General features: G+C 43.9%; 1 long non-coding RNA gene across 1 annotated transcript; it reads right to left on the bottom strand.

The window, feature by feature from the left end:
- Positions 1–17,712: 17,712 nt before the first annotated feature.
- LOC126427041 (uncharacterized) lies at positions 17,713–19,071 on the bottom strand. Its single transcript, XR_007576506.1, has 2 exons — positions 18,077–19,071; positions 17,713–17,917 (listed from the first exon to the last, which is right to left on the bottom strand). It is a non-coding gene; the product is annotated as an uncharacterized LOC126427041 (long non-coding RNA).
- Between the last annotated feature and the right edge of the window lie 557 nt (positions 19,072–19,628).

Below are 19,628 nucleotides of genomic sequence, written 5' to 3'. Positions count from 1 at the left end.
TAATAATAAAACATGATGTGCTCCACATGAGAAACATAGTCTGAAAATGTGAGCACTAGAATACAGATCCTTTTTCCCTAACATTCAGTCTGATCACTCTGGTCTAAAGTGATTTAGAAAGTGTGCTTTTCATATGGGGAAAAATGCTAAATTTACAAGGTTCAGTTGTTATGAGAAGGTTATTATTTTCAACACATGTATCCCCTTTAAAACTCGATATCCTACTCACAACTGGTACTGAGCAGTGTTCCATCAGACAAAAGGACAGTAAGTTGGAACAGTTCGGGAAGCACCACTCGTGCGGTTTTAATGCATTAACTGATGTGATAATAGAAAATACTCCTGTGGATGAGTAAAGTAACAGTTCCAGCTCAATCTGAAAGTCCATTCCAGATATAATGTGAAAGGGTAGATATACAGTAGCCCCATGAACTTACTTTGAGACAGAATTTCAGCAATAATCTACAACAGAAGGTGGTAAAAGCAAGGCATAAAAACAATGACATTTGTAAAATGACTGCACGGAGGGAAATGATGGGCCAAGTATAATATGAACCCCTCAAGTCACAGAGTAAAAATCCTGTACAGATTTTAGTTGAATAACATGGAATTCATAATATTCCATAATTCTCAATTTTGTCTGGCAAACGTTCTAGTTACAGATGTGTAGTGATAAAAACACATACAAGTCTCAGTGTGTTAGCAGGTATCTTACCCACTTGACAATTCCACTTTTGTGCACATTTTGACCACTGTGCTACAGCATTTGCTCATGTGCTCAGTGGAGGGACCTAATAGGTAACTGCTGCTCATAAACAACATGATGGCTGTATGTTTTCAAATGTGAGCCAATGTCAGCTCCAGTGCTTTCTCGACTGTAGTTTAGGTAGAGATCGCTAATAGTTTTATGTCTCAAATTTCAATCTGCATATCATTATAAGCTCTGATCAACCACACAAGAAAGCATTTACATGACATTTATAACTTCCACACAGCCAGACACACTGTTATTCCCAATTGTCTGTTTCGTTTCTCATTGGCGTTCGATGTCTCATCTATGGTGTTTCGTAAAAGTTAAAGAGGAAGGAAAATTTAGTTTTAGTGTCCCATCAGTAATGTGATCAGTAGAGACAGAGCGTAAGTTGAGCTCATTTGAACAATGGAAAAGAAATCAGCTGTGTCCTTTCGAAGGAAGCATCGCAGCACTTGTCGGAGCAGTTTAGGAAAATCGCAAAATACCTAAACAGGGATGGCCAGAGACAGATTTGAACTGTTGACCTTCACAATATGAACACAGTGTCCTAAACAATAAGCCACTTTGCTTGGTACAGAGTTTTGTGCCAAACTAATTGAACTACTACTTGAAATTCCAAATGTATCAGTGTTCCATGTACTACATATTTACTTTTTACATTTCATTTTCTTGTAATTCAGACAGGCATCATCAAGAAAACTGTTGCGTTTAGTTATGTCATTGCCCGCAGCCTTAATATTTACACCCTCCATTTTCCAACAGATGATTTGCTGTGTTTTGTCTCCCATCAACAACGTCCATTGTGGTTACAGTCATTGAATCTTTGTAAACTGGTTACATAAGAGCAATACATAAGAACACACGTACCACTCCAGGTGAGTGGTGGGTATACCTACCTCTCCTTACTGACAAACGATACTTGCAATGAAAGTAATTCATATAGTGAGTAAATAATAATATAAAATAATATGCCTAATGTGAATCGGCAGATTCTACGTCGTGGTCTTATTTATGCTGTGCTTGTGGTGAAGTGTACTGAACAATGATATACACGTCTACCACAGGACTCTGGTCCAGTGACTTAGCGAGAGGAAATACCTGCTTGGGCGTGACAAAAAGTATTCTGAGCATTCACCGTGCTGCCCTGGCCATGTGCAGAAGAACAGTTGTAACAGTAAAAGAAAAGTGGTGGAATTGAAGGGTGATGAATTTTTGAGATGCATATTGATGTTGTATATGGAAGCTTGACACAGCAAATTATTTTTAATTACTGAAGGTTTGAGAGAAGAATTTAATATATCACACAACCAATAGTAAATGATGTGCAAATGTATTTCTAAAATGTGATGTAAATGAGATAATATTTTTTGGAATTAAGAGAGTTCTTACAGTTTTGGTTTCGAGGTCTGGAAGATTAACATAGAAAGTACACGGTCAGTTTGCTACTATACACATATAATAACCCCAAGTTTGAAGAAACAGTTACATTGAAAACACCTGAAATGCTATAAGGTTGTGGCATCAATTTATAGAAACATCTTCAATAGCCTAATATGTAGACTGTGTCCTATGAAGAAGAGTGTCAGTTTTCAGGGATATGACAGCAATGTTTATTTGAAACAAAAAACATCATACAGGCATTTTCTCTACTCAGAATAGCACATTTAATGTACCTTTGTTTTTAGGTGAGTTGTGCGCACATACATGCCTTACCCACCCAACCTCCTTGACATTACATTCTAGCCCAATGTATCTCACTGCTTTCAACCTCTCTGCACACGATGTCTTTCTGCCATTAAACAAAGCGTCAAACAATGCAATTATCCATGGTGTGATGTGTGTGAAGTAGTGTGAGGGGCAATCTTCGGTCACACGCTGGCTAAAATGCAATGTATCTACACAGACAATGAATGCACAGATGTGGTATATATTTACAGCTTCTGCAATTGTTGTGCTCCTGCTGCAGTTCAAGGATACAATTGTGGCTCTCTGACACTTCAAATTCCCGATTGTATAGTGTGTGTTCCAGAGTTTTCAGGAAACTGTGCAAAACAGGTATTCTTCCAAATTCCCATTTTTCTTCTGATTGTGCAGTTCAGTAATCCACAACACATTGTTGAAACAGTTCAGTGTAGTCCTACTATCCACACAGCAGCTTTCTGTAAATATCAATGGCTCACCAGCAATTGTTACATGTGGAAAACTTATGTCACTTCATTTACAGTGTGTTCGCAATATCCAGTTAGTGATAATGCCACACGTCATTTGCTTTTGTTAATACTACTCACCCCACCGTGAACTATGGATCTTGCCATTGGTGGGGAGGGTTGTGTCCCTCAGTGATACAGATAGCCGTACCGTAGGTGCAACCACAACGGAGGGGTATCTGTTGAGAGGCCAGACAAACGTGCGGTTCCTGAAGAGGCGCAGCAGCCTTTTCAGTAGTTGCAGGGTCAACAGTCTGGACGATTGACTGATCTGGCCTTGCAACACTAACCAAAGCGGCCTTTCTGTGCCGTTACGGCGAACGGCTGAAAGCGAGGGGAAACTACGGCATTAATTTTTCCCCGAGGGCATGCAGCTTTACTGTATAGATAAATGATGATGGCTTCCTCTTGATTAAAAGTGTTAACGAAGATTGCTCAGAACTCACAAAGAAAAGACAGTGTGGTGATAATAGGAAGTGCAAACAATGTTTACAGAAATGAAGCCACTGCTTTTGTTGAGAAGCTGATCGCAGTGCTGCGGTTCCTGCATTTCACAAATGTAATTGTAACAACACTCCCACAAAGGTACGATCTTCCGAACTGGTAGTGCATTAACAAATAAATTCAATGAACGAATTATAAGTTAAAAAGCTTTTGTGCCAAATTTGTAAATGTAAAGCTCATGGATATTGATACTTACGAAAGAAACTGTTTTACACGCCATGGAATGCATCACAACAAACAGGGTAGGCAAAGATTAGCTGTGAACGTTAACGATGTACGTGAACAGAAATCTCACGATAACGATAACAGACCTGTTATTGCAATGGAAGCGCCTTCACAGGAAACTAAGACAGTGGACCAATTCCTATGGAATTAGGTCCGAAAGAACTAACGAAGCAAGGGACCGTAAATTTGCAGTAAAAATTCACATAGGTGTCAACTTTTCTGACAGTTTAACAGATACCGTAAGTCCTTTAGTCAGTAAAAATAGCTTCATAATGCACATAAATATAGGTGGTGTGTCAGGAGAAATGAAGAACAAACTATATAACTTAGAAATACTCTTAGGCAAATAAACTCTGTAAAAGTCATATGTTAGAATGAACATTGGCTTAAATGGGACAATGTCAAGCTACTAAATTCACTCTCAGGATACAAGTTAGCATCGAGTTTTTGCAGAAAAAAGGGGTTTGGGGGATCATTTATATTAGTTGAACAGACACAAAACTTCGGAGCCAAAACAACTTTTGATTGTTTAAATAAGGAACAGGTACTCAAAAGCTGTTGCATTGAGCTGTCTGAATACGGTTTACTAATCACAAGCATATATCACATCCCGGAATATTGGGCTACTAGGGCATTTCTAGAGAAATTTGAAACACTGCTAAGTAGGTTGCAGGCAGGGAAACTATATAAAAAGATTGTAATTTGTTCTGATTTTAATATAGATATAAGAGACGAAAACAGATTTGTTACCACTCTGAAGGATTTGTTGGCTACAAATGGCTTAACACTAAATTTTACTGAGTACACCAGGGTAATAGCCACTTCTGCCACAATCATTGATAATATAGGGAGCAGGAAAAATTATGGAAATACAGAAAAATATGTATTAGAATTAGGAATATCTGATCACTCAGCACTTTTTATGTCATTGCCATACATAGACAAAACATATAGGCCCACAGTAAAATTGGTCAGAAATTTCAGCCAGCCAAATATAAACACATTTATCTTGAAATTAAAGGAAACACACTGGACCTTCAGCAACCAGTGGTCAGTAAACAATAATTACAACCCTTTCATATCTGAATTCAAGAACATTTTCAACAAATGCTTTCCCCTCGTATCAACCCATGATAAATACAATAAAAGTAAGACATGGATTACAGAAGGTATCAGGATCTCTAGTATTAAAAAGAGGGAAATGCATAAGGAAGCGAAAACAAACCATGATGCTGAATTTATTAGGTACAAAATCAAGTACAAAAAATATTTGATCGGGTTGTCAAACAAGCAAAACAAATGGCAAACAGTAAATATATAGCTAATGCCTCAAATAAATCAAAAGTAGTATGGCAGGTTGTCAAGAAAGAAACAGGTACTGAAGAAACCAAACATTTTAATTACAAACTAGAAATTGGTGGGAATACTGTTACTAACGCTCGGCACATCTGTGAAGAATTTAATAAGTACATCATAACCACAAACAAAATTCATAGCTTCTTGTTTTCACAAATAAGACCTGATGCAGTACTGCAGGAATCAAGAGAGTTTAAATTTACTGCAGTATCGTGTCAGGAAGTAGCTAATATCATACAATCCCTAAAAAATCTTAAATCTGTGGGCTGGGATGAAATTCCAACAAATATCATAAAGGCAGGAAGTGACAGCATTGCACCTCAACTCTGTAAAATAATAAACCAATCATTTGATGAGGGCTGCTTTCCAGACAGACTGAAATATGCTGAAGTTTGTCCAATCTACAAAAAGGGAAAAACAAGATGATTTAGTACATTTCCACCCAGTGTCTATACTCCCAGTTTTCTTTAAAATACACTCCTGGAAATGGAAAAAAGAACACATTGACACCGGTGTGTCAGACCCACCATACTTGCTCCGGACACTGCGAGAGGGCTGTACAAGCAATGATCACACGCACGGCACAGCGGACACACCAGGAACCGCGGTGTTGGCCGTCGAATGGCGCTAGCTGCGCAGCATTTGTGCACCGCCACCGTCAGTGTCAGCCAGTTTGCCGTGGCATACGGAGCTCCATCGCAGTCTTTAACACTGGTAGCATGCCGCGACAGCGTGGACGTGAACCGTATGTGCAGTTGACGGACTTTGAGCGAGGGCGTATAGTGGGCATGCGGGAGGCCGGGTGGACGTACCGCCGAATTGCTCAACACGTGGGGCGTGAGGTCTCCACAGTACATCGATGTTGTCGCCAGTGGTCGGCGGAAGGTGCACGTGCCCGTCGACCTGGGACCGGACCGCAGCGACGCACGGATGCACGCCAAGACCGTAGGATCCTACGCAGTGCCGTAGGGGACCGCACCGCCACTTCCCAGCAAATTAGGGACACCGTTGCTCCTGGGGTATCGGCGAGGACCATTCGCAACCGTCTCCATGAAGCTGGGCTACGGTCCCGCACACCGTTAGGCCGTCTTCCGCTCACGCCCCAACATCGTGCAGCCCGCCTCCAGTGGTGTCGAGACAGGCGTGAATGGAGGGACGAATGGAGACGTGTCGTCTTCAGCGATGAGAGTCGCTTCTGCCTTGGTGCCAATGATGGTCGTATGCGTGTTTGGCGCCGTGCAGGTGAGCGCCACAATCAGGACTGCATACGACCGAGGCACACAGGGCCAACACCCAGCATCATGGTGTGGGGAGCGATCTCCTACACTGGCCGTACACCACTGGTGATCGTCGAGGGGACACTGAATAGTGCACGGTACATCCAAACCGTCATCGAACCCATCGTTCTACCATTCCTAGACCGGCAAAGGAACTTGTTGTTCCAACAGGACAATGCACGTCCGCATGTATCCCGTGCCACCCAACGTGCTCTAGAAGGTGTAAGTCAACTACCCTGGCCAGCAAGATCTCCGGATCTGTCCCCCATTGAGCATGTTTGGGACTGGATGAAGCGTCGTCTCACGCGGTCTGCACGTCCAGCACGAACGCTGGTCCAACTGAGGCGCCAGGTGGAAATGGCATGGCAAGCCGTTCCACAGGACTGCATCCAGCATCTCTACGATCGTCTCCATGGGAGAATAGCAGCCTGCATTGCTGCGAAAGGTGGATATACACTGTACTAGTGCCGACATTGTGCATGCTCTGTTGCCTGTGTCTATGTGCCTGTGGTTCTGTCAGTGTGATCATGTGATGTATCTGACCCCAGGAATGTGTCAATAAAGTTTCCCCTTCCTGGGACAATGAATTCACGGTGTTCTTATTTCAATTTCCAGGAGTGTAGTTGAACGAATAGTATGTAATCAATTAGAAAAATACAATAAAGAATGTAATATTATTCTCAATAACTAATATGGGTTTTGGAAGTGACAAAACACTTTACAAGCTGTAAATGAACTAATCTCTAAAGTAAGTAAATGCCTCAACAAGAAACAAAGTGTATCTGGTATTTTTTGTGACCTCTCAAAGGTCACCATAAGCTACTGCTCCAAAAATTGGGTACCTATGGCTTCCATGGAAAATCTATAAGATGGTTTTCATCTTATCTCAAAAAAGGCACCAAAGGGGGGTTATACATCAAAAGGGAGAGAAAACTTGCTCTAGCTGGAGAAAAATACAAGCAGGCGTGCCCAAGGGCTCAATATTAGGATCACTTCTGTTCTTATATTACATAAATGACACGCCTATCAAAGTAAATACAGATACAATACTTTATGCAGATGTCTCAACTGCTGTAGCCTGTTGTAAAAACACTGAATAATTAGTATGGACCACGAAACAAACTCTACAAGAAATTTAACAATGGATAAAAAATAATGCTGTGAAATTAAATCGTGAAAAAACCCAAATCATACACTAGAGGACCAAACGAACTACTGAATGTATATCGCAAATAGAATATTGAGGTAAAGAACTGACCACATTGATTCTGTACAATTTCTTGGGATAACTTTAAATAAAAACTTGCAGTGGACCAACCATGTGGACAGTTTACTGAAGAGATTAAATAATTTAGTTTATATAATGAGGGTACTACACAAAGTAATAGATTTAACGGTGAAGAAAATTGTATACCACACGTATTTCATAACAGTTATAAGATATGGAACAACTTTTTGGGGTGTTGAAAAGACAAACTTCCTTCGAATCTTCTAAAAAAAAAAAGAGCAATGACAATAACTAATAGTAGAAATTCATGCAAACCACTATTCGAAAGCCTGGACTTCATGACAATCCCTTCCATCTCCATCTATGAAATACTTCTCTTTGATCAGAAAAACTTGCATCTGTCTGAAGGAAATCCATTCACACATGCCTATGAAACTACACATAAATTGAAATACATGCTACCTTGTCACAGACTCACATTATATGAAAATACTCCATATTACATGGCTCTGAAGGTCAGAAATAAGGTAAGGTCAACATCTGGGGAATCCACAATGGAGACCATTGGCACAAACCTAAAAAGCAAATGTTGTTATAGTCTAGAAGACTTTCTATATGGATAAAAATCAAATATTATAATTTAGAAGAATTTATAAATAGGAATAGGGAGTAAGGATACAAGTACAAATGGTATACTTTCAAAGCCTTATAGATACAAAGTATACACATTCACTGTATATTCATGTTTATAAATAGAATTATAGTTTGAATGGTGTTTTGTAGTCCGTCCAGTACATCCATACGTCATATAGGTGTGTGAAGGCTATGGGAGTGTTTCGATGAGTTACGAAAAGATTTAAATATTTATGTTGTATTGTTATTATAATAAGCAATGAATGTATTATGTATTTCCTGTAGTATATAAAATACTGTAACAATTGAGGTTAAAGACTGACAAGTCACCAATGTTCTCAATCGAATGACTGTATTAAAACATGTTATGTGACAATACAGTATCTTATGTTATACCGTGTCTGTGGACATTTATGGACCTTTGCCTAATTCTAAAAATGGATTTTGTTTTGTCTTTGTGGTGGTTGATGTATTTTCAAAGTTCATAAAGGCATTTCCTCTTAAGAAAGCTACAAGTAAGCAAATCATCTCTAAGTTTGAAAACATGTTTTCTTCAGTTGGGTATTCCTAAAACAATTTTATCTGACAACAGTTCACAGTTTACATCACAAGCTTGGAAAGATTCTATTGATCACACAAAAGTAAGCCATATTCTAACCTTAGTGTACCGTCCGTCGAGTAATCTTGCAGAAAGATACACCAGAGAAATTGATAGACAGTTTAGAACATATTGTTGTAAGAATCATATCAGTTGCATAAATTATGTCAGTGATTTTGGGGATATTATGAAGAGCTTACAACATTCTTCAACAGGTTTTTCACAATTTGAAATCATATTTAATACTAGACCAGCCCTAATTTATTTCTGAGAATGTTGAGTTCCTCCATGTAAAATTCTGTCCATTGTTACAATCAATATGTACTAGCTCTGTATTTAAAGTTAAAATTATTTTTTTAGGAACATATGAAATTATGAAATATTTGGCTCAGTTAAAATTTCTATTGTTAATTACACAATTTAGTACCGTTTATTATGTCTGTTTCATGATTCATTTATAAATTAATAGAAATTCATTTGTCAAGAAAATTTATAAACCATTTGGAGTATTGTTATTAACACAGAGTGAGTAGGGAGTAGTGGGCATGCCTCTAATGTGATCAGACGTGTTTCTGTATTTTGGAGGAACAATGTAATTTCAGCTTTGTTAATGTTAAAATTCAAAAGACAGTGTGATATAGTAAAATGTGGAGCAAATAAATTCCAAAAAGAAACAAAATTCTGTGCAGGCATTTTTCTAAATTAGTTACATCAATTGGAACCATGAGAACCTAAAATGTGAAAAATTCTGCTTCAGGAATCAGAATCCTAGACATGAAGAACTGGAGCAAACTCTGTGAGAAAAAAAGATAAGTAAAATGTTTAGTGTAAATCTTACTCGTCGAGAAATATCGGAAATGGCTTCAATATCGACAATAGTAGTGACTCCATAGATGACGACACTCCACCAGAAGAAAACTATTGTTTTGATGCCACATGCCCCCTTGCAGCCACAGAAGTTGAACAAACTAAAAATATAAACAGAAGTATATGGAAAAATAATGATGTCATTGAAGCAAGGGAAATATTAAAATTATTCCGTAGTGCAATGTTGAATAACAGACTAAATTTCAAGCTAAAGGAAGCTTTCAAAACTTACCAAGAATACTATAAAGATTTATTGATACAGACCAGGAGCAGCTATGTTGCAAACAAGCTCCAGACTTCACACAGTGTTACCACTGGTGTCTTGGGAGTGACAAACTATTTTATAACAGGCAGGGCAAAAGATGTATAGACTTTAATATTGACCACAATGGGATGGTAACAAAAGATGAACTTGAAATTGCTAACATATTCAATGAACATACTTCTTCAGTGGGGGAAGCTATCAATGACAAACATAATAATCTGCAGTATAATTTTAAAGGAAATCCATCTGAGCATAACATACATCCAGCCCCACAACCTGCAAAGAAATAATTAACATCATTAGCTCTCTAAAATCTTCCCAATTCACAGGCATGATGGCCTCAGTATTAATGTATTAAAAGCATGCAGACAAACTGTGTCTGTAGCAGTAAATAATGTAATAGAATCAGGCACCTTCCCAGAAAGACTAAAAATAGCTCAAGTAACACAAATCTTTAAAAAAGGGGACAAACTCAAAATTCAAAACTACAGACCCACCTCAATACTTCCAGTCTTTTCCAAAATAGTTGAAATATACAGCAGAATTATGAGCTCTCTCCAGATGCACTACCTAATGTTTGAAAATCAAAATTGTTTCTTAATATGTAAATCAACCAGCAGAGCACCTGCTCAACTAATTGAAGAGATAACAAGTGACACCGAGAACAAGCAACATGTTGCAGGTGTATACCTCTACCTGGAGAAAGCTTTCAACTGTGTGAGCGCCACAATCCTGTTAGAAAAGCGCAGAATATTGGAATCAGAAGCACTTCTCATTACATAATAAAATCTTACGTGAGTAATCGAAAACAGTTTGTACTGCTCAAAGCTGAAACAGGTGTTCACAAATCCAAAATAACTAATATAAAAAATGGAGTGCCCAGAGCTCGGTATTGGGTCCTCTGCTGTTTTTAATTTATGTAAATGATGTAAGATGTTGCACTGAGAATTCCAAAATAGTTCTGAGTGCAGCTTATACATCCATCATGTGGAAAAAGGAATCATTTAATGAACTAGAGGCCCATTGTAATAACGTGACAAATGAAATTGCACAGTACTTTAACGAAAGCCATCAAATGTAAGTGATAGTAAAACATGACTCATGGAGTTTAACAACAGTAGTTTTAATGATGAAATTAAAGTATACAAAGGGAATGAATTAGTAAAAAAGACTTTAGTGTAAAATTCCTTGATTTAACAATTCAAAGCAATCTAAAGTGGGACACACATGTTGACACACTCGCATGTAAGTTGTCTAAGAATATATTTACAATTAATATGATTAGCTAGTTCTGCAAAGACATTGCCGCCCCACCCCTTATGAGTACTCTCCCTCCACTGGCTGCTCCCCCCCTTCCCCCCCTCATCTGTCCATGCCACCCCCATCCGCCCTACTCTGTGAAGTGTCTTCTTTGTGCGAAATTTTTAGTGCAGTGTTTTAAATGTGTGGTATTTGTTGTACTGTTGATGGGTGTAATTTTTATCTCTTGCGAACAGAAACCAGACTGTCACAGTGTTTCTCAATTTTCTGTCTACTAGTGCACCTGTCTTCATCCTGTGTATTTAATTAGCAGCACCAACTCTTTGTTTTATATTTTAACTTCCACAACTTTCTGCCATTTTACAATTGAAAAGTCACTTGTTTGAATTGCCTGCTTTTATTACTTATTATCTTCTTATTATGTTTTACAAATTCTATAGGTTGTAGAGCAGCGTACAAAGCTACTGCCAGCCTGACCCGTACCAGGGGGATTTGAAACCGAATAACAGAAAAATACAAAGGTTGTGGTAATAGACAGATATTTAAACACACTCATTCATAAAGACTAAAATTGCATGGTCATTTCGAAAACAGATTATAGACATGCCTCTTATGAGTATTTTCATGAGTACCGTATTACACACATATGTCATCCATAAACTACAAAAAATTCAATCTGGTGTCTAGTACGTTTAACAGCTCTATTCAAAAGGCGGATATTTTTTGCAACAGTACAATACTCAGCTAAACTTTTGTCTGTATCTCAAAATTTTCCGTTAGTACAATTTCCAATTTCAACCTGTAACAGTAAGATCAGTACATTCCACTGTTTTGACGTGCACATCATCAATCTTAAAACACGCAAGTTTCCGACCTAACCTAGACCTTGGGCTTAGCTACAGGTCAGTCTGTTTTTTTTTTTTTTTTTTTTTTTTTTTTTTCTTTATTGTATTTCAATTCCCCTATCGGGGCGGGCTGGCAGCAGCATATGCGCTGCTCTTCAGCCGAAAGACATAGAACAAAACAATAGAAGACATTTAAAAACAGCAAAGGAGAGAAGAAGGCGAACATAGATATAAAAAGGGAGAACATCATGGAAGGCAATATACAAAAAACGGGGTGACTGTAAAATGGAGATAAAAAACTGTTTAAAAGTAGCACACACAAAAAGCCACACACTGCGACGATTAAAAGAAACACAAGGCACAGTATGACTGGAGCATAAAGGTGTTGACGGCTGGCATAGCACACAGCGTAGCACTGACGGCGAACCTCAAGGCAGCACACAATTAAAATCACACCTCTTGACGCACAAGAGAAAAGCACGAAACACAACACTGACGTGGCACACTGATGTTGATCAATACAGAGGATCTGCCAGGTTCAAGGAGATGAGGGAGACCTGAAGAAGGGAGGGAGGGGAAGAGATGGGGGAGGGGAAATGGGGGGCGCTCGGAAGAGGGCCAGGTAGGGAGGGATGTGGGAAGGAGAGAGGCAAGTATGGGGTGCAGGGTCTCAGGGGAGGGGGGGATGGAGGAAAATCCGCTCTGGGAGAAGGAGGAAAGAGGAGAAGGGGGCCCTGGGGAGGGGGGAGGGGAACAAGGCCGGGTTATAGTTGGAAGGAAGGGTATATGTCACGGCGAAGTTCGTCATCCGGGAGGGGGAGGCGTTGGAAATTGCCCTGATGAAGGAGATGGAGGGTGTGGAGGTGGAGAGAGGGAGGGATACAGCGATAGAGGCGCGGCAACGGGCGGGGGGTGGAGAGGAAGGAGGAAACCAGAGGGTGGGGGGGATCAACCCTGCGAACAATGTAAAGGATGCGGAGATGTTGGAGGAACAAGAGGAGGTGGGGGAAGGGGATCAGTTCATACAGGAGCCGTGTGGGGGAAGGAAGGCGGATACGGAAGGCAAGGCGGAGCGCATGGCGTTCAAGGATTTGGAGAGCCTTGTAAAAGCGGGTGGGGGCGGAGATCCAGGCGACGCTGGCATAACAGAGGATAGGACGGATGAGGGATTTGTAGGTGTGGAGGATGGTAGAAGGATGCAATCCCCATGTCCGGCCGGACAGGAGTTTCAGCAGGCGGAGGCGGGAATGGGCTTTCTGCTGGATGGTCAGGAGATGAGGGGTCCAGGTGAGGTGTCGGTCAAGGGTGAGGCCAAGGTATTTCAGGGTGGGGGTGAGTTGGATAGGACGACCATAAAGGGTGAGGTAGAAATCTTGGAGGCGAAAGGAGCGAGTGGTACGGCCTATGATGATTGCCTGGGTTTTGGAGGGGTTGAGACGGAGGAGCCACTGGTTACACCAAGTGGTGAACTGGTTAAGGTGGGTTTGGAGGGTACGTTGAGACCTTTGAAGGGTAGGATAGAGAGCCAGGAAGGCGGTGTCATCAGCATATTGGAGAAGGTGAACTGGTGGGGGTGGCTTGGGCATATCAGCTGTATACAAGAGATAAAGGAGAGGGGAGAGGACAGAACCCTGGGGGACGCCAGCCGTGGGATAAAAGATACGGGAGTTGGTGTTGTGGAGGGCGACATAGGAAGGACGGTGCGAGAGGAAGGAAGCGACCAGACGGACAAAATTGATAGGCAGGGCGTAGGTTTGGAGTTTAAAGAGGAGACCGGGATGCCATACACGGTCATAGGCATTTTGGAGGTCAAGGGAAACAAAAATGGCGGAGCGACGGGAGTTGAGCTGGAGGGACAGAAGGTGAACAAGGTTGAGGAGTTGGTCATCAGCAGAGAAGGATGGTCGGAAGCCACACTGGGTAAGGGGGAGGAGGTGGTGTTGAGCAAGGTGCCGATGGATACGGTGGGAGAGGATGGATTCAAGGACCTTACTGAAGACGGAGGTGAGGCAGATGGGACGATAGGAAGAGGCGGCAGAAGGGGGTTTGTTGGGTTTGAGGAAGAGGAGGACGCGGGAGGTCTTCCACAGGTCAGGGTAGAAGCCAGTAGAGAGGATGACATTATAGAGATGGGCGAGGACAGTTAGGAAGGAATAGGGGCTTTCTCGAAGGTGACGGTAGGTGACACAGTCGTGACCAGGGGCCGTGTTGCGTTTGGACTGGAGGAGAAGTTTAATGTCTTGTGCTGTGATGGGAGTGTTGACGTCCGAGGGGGGCAACTGCCCCAAGTACTGGAGACTAGGAGCAAGTGGAGCGACTGAGGTATCAGCACGTTCCATGACGGTGGGGAAAAGAGAATAATCAAAGTGGGGATCATCGGGGATGGAGAAGACCTCGGAAAGGTGGGAAGCGAAGTGGTTGGCCTTACTGAGGTTGTCTGGAAGGGGGCGATCGTTATGGAGAAGGGGGTAGTGGGGAGCGGAAAGGGAACCAGTAAGACGATGGAAGGCAGACCAGTACTTGGAGGAGTTGATAGGGAGGGTGGCATTGAGTCGTGTGCAGGTCTGGCGCCAGTCCCGGCGTTTCGTTGCTGTAATAAGGTTCCGTACGTGTCGCTGTATTTGCCGGTGGCGTTGGAGTGTATCCCTGTCACGAGTGCGGAGGAAGGAGCGATAGAGGCGGCGGGATTCACGGAGGAGGAGGACAGCCCGCGGAGGGAGAGTGGGACGGTGTGGGTGGATGGTTTTAGTAGGAACATGGGCCTCCACGGCGTCAGTAATTACCGTCTGAAGGAAGGACGAGGCGCGGATGATGTCGTCAGGATGGCGATAGGTAAGAGGGTGGCTTTCGACCTGGGTGGAGATGGAGTCCCGGTAGGCAGCCCAGTTGGCACGGCGATAGTCATGGACGACCTTGGGAGGGGGTGCAGGTTGCGGAGCTGGAGGGGGGCGGTTTGCAGACGTTATGGTGAGAAGGACAGGGAGGTGATCGCTACCTGTGGGGTCAAGGACGGCGACAGTGATACGCCCAAGGAGGTTGGCGGAGGCAATGACAACATCGGGGGTGGTGTTACTTTCGGGTCGGGTGTGCTGGGGAATGGGAACAAGGTCACCCTGGATTGTGGAGAGGAACTGATGCCACCGCCGAAGGGCAGCAGGAGTGCGGCTATGGACGTTGAGGTCGGCGGCAATCACATAGGTGGAGAAGGTGTGATCAATGTGTGAGATGAAGTCATAAGGAAGAGGAGCAGTGGAGCGGACATAGATGGTGGCACAGGTAATGGTGAGGGAGGGGAAGAAGACGCTAAGGATAAGGTGTTCAGTGGGGTCATTGAGGAGAGGTTGTGGCCGGACGGGGATATGCTTAAGGTGGCCAATCGCGACTCCACCCTGCGCACGAGGACCAGGAGCATCAGTGCGGTGGAGGATATAGGGGGAGGAGCGGACAGAATGGTGGGGCTGGAGAAAGGTTTCATTCAGGAGGAAGGCGTCGACCTGGTGGTGGGAGAGGGTGTGCATGAGGAGGTATTTGTTGGAGCGGAAGGAGCGAATGTTCTGGAAGAGGATGCGAGACTCGTGCCGCGCCATGACGGGAAGGAGGGGGGGAAGAGAGGGAAGGGAAGAGACTTAAACTAGGGTGTCGAGGCGGGTGAAGGTGAAGTGGGCTTGGTTGTGGGAGTAAGTGGCGAAGGTGTTCAGGTGGAACACAGAGCGAGCAGCAAGGGATATTTGTTGGAAGGTGTGCGGGCGCTGAAAAGGGTGAATGTTTTGGAGTACAACGGTAATGAACCGGATGATGTCCTCGGCCGTGGGGGGTGGACGGAGGGAATTGTTAGGATGGACAGGAGGATCGACGGGACGAACTGGGACTGTAAGTTCAGGGGTGGCTGGAGGGGGTTTAGCTTTACACTTGTAGGAGTATGTGGGATGGGGGCCATTGCAGGTATTACAGGAAGGAGGAGCAGCGAGGTTGGGGCAGTTCTTGAGAAAGTGGGAGGCCTTGCAATGGGGACAGGTGGGGGGGTTTTTGCAGTTGGGAGTCAGGTGGTCATTGTACATCAGGCACCGTTGGCAACGGTAGGATTGGGGAGGGGATTTGGAGGATTCAACAGGGTGGCGACGGTGGTATATCAGGGCACCCTGGGTGAGGAGATGGTCTATGGACGGGGCGGACTCTGAGAATACCCGCATGAGGTAGGTGGGACCAGAGGCATTGTGGATACGGCGAGCAGAGCGGATGTCCAAGTCCGGGTGGGAGTTCAATTCTACCAACACTTCATCCTCTGTGATCACCGGGCTGAGCTTGGTGATCACAGCGGTGTAGGTGGGGGGGCGACGGGGAGGCTGGGGCTGACGAGGAGTGGAAGCGGAAAGGAAGGGTGTCAGAGAGGCGTGGGGGCCAAACATAACTCGTGGGAGTTTTCGCAGGAGGTCTGTGTGAAATGATGGGGATGGGGACTTGATAAGGACTGAGTCCCTGCGGGGAATGAGTTGGGAGATGGGAGCACCAGGTAAGTACTTTCGTATTTCCTTGGTGAGGGTACGAGCGTCGAGGAACTTAGGATCGGGAGTGGACAGGACAAAGGTGTGGAGGGTGGGGGCCAAGTTAGGGGTGGCAGGAGGAGGGGTGGTGTCCATGGTGACGGCAGGGGGAGGGGGAGGTGGAGGTGGCGTTGATTTTTTGTGGGAAGTGGCGGGAGCAGAGTCGGTAAGGACGCGCTTTTGGGGTTTTTTGGAGACTGGAGGCTGGGAGGAGGGGAGAGGGACGGGGAGGAGAGGGAGGTGGCGGGTGGCAGATCCCTGTGGCGTAGTGGAGGCACCGGGAGAAGCAGCTGGTTCAGTGGTGGCGATGGTGGCTCGGCGCAACGTGATGCGTGCGGGAGATGCAGAAGACGAAGCGACGGGGTCGGTGAGAGAGGGGAAGCCAACCACCTGAGGGGCGGCAGCAGAGGCGGCAACAGAGGCGTACGTGAGGGCGGGGGTAGTAGTGGGAGCTGTTGAGGGTGTGGAGGCTGGAGGAAGGGTGTAGAGGTGTGGGTATACAGCAGGGGAGGAGATAGGGGGGTGGGTAAGTGGAGGAAGGGAAGGGGAGGTGGAAGGAGGGAGGCCAGAGGCGGCACTCCAGGAAGTGACTGTGGGAGAGGGGGAGGGGGAGGTGTAGATGACGGTGGAGGTGGGAGTACTCATTGCAGACGAACGGCGACGGACAGACGGACGTGCAGCAGGCGGCGTCGGCGTCGGCGTCGGCGTCGGCGATGGGCAGCGGCGAACAGCAGGCGGCGGCGGCGTCGGCGTCGGCGGCGAACAGGCGGACGAACAGCAGGCGGCGGCGGCGGCGGCGGCGGCAGCGGCAGCGGTTACGACGACGGCGATGGACAGCCAGCAGGCGGACGGCCGGACGAACGAACGAACGAACGAACGAACGAACAGCGACAGCAGCGGGCAGACAGACAGACACACACAATCTTCGAAGACGGAGATTCCACCCTGAGAGTAGCCCAGGCTTTGCAATCTGACGCTTTCGAAGGAGGGGATCCAACCCTCTAGATGGTCAGTCTGTCATCACAACCAACATTAAAGGTGGGAGGGATACAGTGATGAGTACGAGAATCTAGCAGGCCTTTATCATTAAATATATGGCAGAAAATTTTGGGGAATAGGATGAAAGATCAGAATGGAATTTTCGTTATTCAATTACAGTATAGTTCACATTTATTTAGCATCCCTTTCTAATTACATAATGTCTTCGGTTACGCACTGTACCAATACTCATTTTGCACACTTTATTATCAACTATGGCTCTGGGAATTCTTCAAGAGTCATTTTGAATCTTCGCGATTATCTCTTCTAGATGTGGCTGGGTACATGCAGCATCCACTAATCCAAATGGGAACTGTGTCTGGAAAATCACGAGGATTATTAAACTTCTACTAATTACTAGCAATATATTTCACATTATACAACTGCTAATATTTCTGGTAATGAAAGCACGTTAGTGTGGGAAGGTTTCACACTTTGCACAAATGATGTACGTTCATTTACAAACATAGAAACTAACCTTACTTCTGACGAAGACTGTGTAAAGACGATGTGACAACTTTTCCAGTTCCCTTTTCACTGATATTTCGAATTATCGCTACATCGACTGACTTACATTGTGGTTCAGATACTTGTGAAGGCGTAAAAAAAGTGTTTAGAATCCATATTCTAAACATGAACTCCTATGGTACTGTGTGGTAATTTCTGTTATGATTCTCGACATAACACTATTAATGTAAACTAAACTGACAATTTAAATTAAAGCCAAAGGAAGAACGTAGGTAATATATACTTCATACTGATTCTTTAGTTGAAATTTTGCCTGTGGGCAAGTCTCATTTGCGACGAATGCCCGTGTAACATGTACGGTGATTAATAGCAGAAATCGCCGAAATAGGAGAGGGACAACAGTTGCTAACGAATTCGTTAACTGCGACACCAATCAGTAAACTAATTACCAATTTACAACTTAACCTTGTCGTTCATTTAATATGGTAGCGCGGGCAACAACGCCCGCACTATTCAAAAATTGACGTCATATAGAGCTAATCCTGAAATGTCATACCGAGCGCTTCGAATGGTTGACTATGTAGAACATTTTACCACAAATATTGCAAAGTATGATGATTCTCGTCATAAAGAATTGGAAGATACATGCGTTTATAAGAGCAGAACAAAAACAGCTGAAACGAATAAACTGCTTATCCAACATCTGCCTTTAGGGCTTCTAACTACTAACTGAAATCAAATATGAAGAATTCAAATCATTTAGTGAGAAGCTCCGGACAGCAGTGTTGCCAGACGTCACCGACAGATGGCACCCTGATACACTGGCTGAGAAAGTGTAGCGGTTCTCATTTGCTTTTAATAACACAGTCAGCAATCGGCAGTTACCGAATATTTATAGCCGCATAAGTCTTATACTTCGCTTGTTTAAAATAGGAGATGTGATGCATTTTGATAAGTTTCATGAACATTGTACATGCGTGTTGTACTACTATTTGCACATGACACATTTTACTGTAGTATTAAAACAGCTATAAAATAACGAGATATTATCACCCTACCTGGCCCTCTCCCGTGCGCCCCCTGCTCCCCTCCCCCATCTCTTCTACTCCCTCCCTTCTTCGGGTCTCCCTCGTCTCCTAGCGCCTGGCAGATCCTCTGTTTTGGTCATCGTCAGTGTGCCACACAGACGATAGTGATCAGCTGGTAGAGCCATCTATCGGTAGGTCCGGTAGTTGAGCATCCCACATTTCGCTAGCTTTAGACGCCTGTCATGGAGCGCGTGCAGAGAGGGTCTGGCTGGGGTGGTGCAGTGGAGGAGGGTGTTGTGTGACGCTCCCGCGAGTTGCCGCGCTTTCGGGGTTGGGCAGCATGTAATTACGCTCGACTTGCTATGTAGTTTCTGACACGGTGTCGCGGACGGGAAGCATTAGCTTTTGAAATGATTGTTGAGGTAGTCCAAGACTAACCGTATTTTACTGAATTTCGATGTGCTTCAGAAAGAAAGCTCACTATTAACTTCAGTCGCTAAATTAACTTTCGATTTTCCGGTTTTATTAATTCTT

The sequence above is a fragment of the Schistocerca serialis genome, chromosome 11 (genome assembly GCF_023864345.2).
Source record: "Schistocerca serialis cubense isolate TAMUIC-IGC-003099 chromosome 11, iqSchSeri2.2, whole genome shotgun sequence".
Lineage (NCBI taxonomy): Eukaryota > Metazoa > Arthropoda > Insecta > Orthoptera > Acrididae > Schistocerca > Schistocerca serialis.
This window is presented reverse-complemented; position numbering and strand designations above follow the sequence as displayed.